Genomic DNA, 2,611 nt, shown 5'->3' with positions numbered 1-2,611 from the left:
TTTCTTGATGACAACAACATTCAAACCTCATGCCTTTCGGAGAGAAATTGACAGTTTCTTGTTGATTTCAGATCTTGGCAATGAGATCCCAGCCGAACTCATTTCAATATTCAATGTGATGAATCGTTGAAGTTGAGCTTCCAGGGTTTCTCTAAGAATGTAGTTGAATATATTGAATTTTTGCCTGAGCATATCCTGGCGACTTTGTTTCAAGTCCTTATTGCCTTCATAAACCTCGATCAGTGCCTCCCATAGAGCTTTTGCAGAAGTATACTCTCGGAAACCCTGAGCAATCTCTAGTGAGAGGGCCATAGTGAGTGTGGCAAGTGCTTTCTCTTGCTGTTCAACTCTCTCAAAGTCTTCTTCAGAATAGTCTTCATAATCCTTATCAATAATTGTTCCATTCTACAGAGTTGTGGTGATCCGGACGGGTCCTTTTAAGATACTTCTCGAGATTTTGAAGTCTTTCATTTTTATGTATTTATCCATTCGGTAGTTCCATTTTGGGAAACCCTCAGTAGATAACACTCTTGGAATGCGTGTAGTTGTTCCCATAATGGAGTCAAGTTCTTGAAGAATGGTGTTTTGAGATTCCATTGTTTTTGTTTTTCTATTTTTTTAAAATTTTCTAAACAACCAAACTAACAAGGAAAATACAATTGAAATAAATATAGCCTGAGTAGTTAAGTAATCATAGTAAGAACCACATAAAAGTATTTAGATAAGTTGGACGTTGCGGTTAAGCATAAGTACTTATGTAATTATATCTGAAATAAATATAGCCTGATAAACTATATTTATTTGAGATACGACCTGCATGTGTTTTGGAATAGTCGTGATGAACAACGAGACTAAAACTTACCAACCCTAAATACCATGGAGCGTTAAAAATCAAACACTGAGTTTAAAATACTATAGGAGTATATTATGACACTATAGAACCATACAACTAGACTTTTCAGGTGTCTTATTACTTCTATCCTTGCATATTCAACATAACTAGATAGTTAAGACACTCTGTTTTGATAATGCTTGATTCATAGCCATTAGCAAAGACTTATCATTATTCCATTCTTAAACCTTATGGAAGAAAGATACCACCGCTTAAATCAATCAGGCATGTCAACACCACACCACTAACTCCGCCACCACCACCACCTCAGCAGATGGATACTGCTATTTTCCAAGCTGGTGTAATAGCTACTATTGTAGCCACCATGACCCAAATGAGCATGAATGGCGCTAGTGGGTCAGGAGGCGGTACCAATAACGTTAGCCAGGGAGATAGTTAGGGACACCCGAGGGAATGTTCCTACAATGACTTCACAAATTGTAAACCCACGTCTTTTGATGGCACCGGAGGTTTCATTGCTCTAACATATTGGTTTGAAAAGACAGAATCAATGTTTGAAATCTATACATTCCCATAATCTAGCAAGGTCAAATTCGCAGCATGCACGTTCATGGATAGAGCTCTCTCCTGGTGGAACAATTATGTTAAATCGTTGACTCTCCCAGTGGCCAACGCCTTGAGCTGGGAAGATTTAAATTTTTTGATGCTAGTAGAATAATACCCGAGGGGCGAGGTACAAAAGCTAGAGCAAGAGCTCTAGAACTTGACGATGAAGGAATCTGATATTGCAACTTACACTGCCAGATTTAGCGATCTAGCAGTGCTATGTCACTGGATGGTCACCCCAGAGAGTAAAAAGGTGGAGAGATATATTTGGGTACTATCTCCCATAATTCAAGGAAACATGATAACCACAAACCCATCTACCTTTGACAGTGCCAAGCGTCTGGCACAAACACTAGTGGATCATGGAGTCCACCAGGGCTTTATGACAACAATTCCCGAACAACCCAAAGAAGGTGGAAACAAAAGAAAATTTGGAAAAAAAACGAAGGGTCAGTTGTCACAAGAGCCCCCAAAGAAGTAACAAACTGTGGCAGTTCACGCTGCTACTATTTCTACCACTCCAGCACCCGCCAGAACATATGTTGGAACTTTTCCAAAGGGTAACCAGTGTATCTTCCATCACACCGGACCCTGTCGAGAAATGTACTGCATAAATTGCAAGAGGACGGGGCACATTGCTCGTATCTGTATGAGTCTGACACAATAAACCACCCAAACTACTAACGCCAGAGTGAGCCATGCCTGCTATGGATGTGGTCAAACAGGGCATTTCAAGAGGGATTCCCCAAAAGCGAGAAATGCTAGAGGTGTGGGCATAGTTCTAACAATGGGGTACAAGGAGGCTGTGAGTGATCCTACCGTGGTTACCGGTACGTTCCTCCTCAACAATTCTTCTGCATGCATACCTTCGATAGTGGTGCGGAGAAAAGTCTCGTGAGCCATAAATTTAAACACTTACTTAAATAAAATCCCCAATCACTAAAACATATATTCATCATAGAAATGGAAAACGGTAAGGAAAAAAACACAAATGATATATACATAGGATCTACCCTCACTCTAAACAACTAATCTTTCCAAATCGACCTGATGCCGGTCACAATAAAAAGTTTTGAATTCATCATTGGCATGGATTGGTTAAGTCCTCACCATGCCGATATGTTGTATTACGAAAAACCCATTCGCCTAAAT

The sequence above is a fragment of the Lactuca serriola genome, chromosome 6, assembly GCF_051521515.1.
Source record: "Lactuca serriola cultivar US96UC23 chromosome 6, Lser_US96UC23_V15, whole genome shotgun sequence".
Taxonomy (NCBI): domain Eukaryota; kingdom Viridiplantae; phylum Streptophyta; class Magnoliopsida; order Asterales; family Asteraceae; genus Lactuca; species Lactuca serriola.
Note: the sequence above shows the minus strand (reverse complement) of the source record.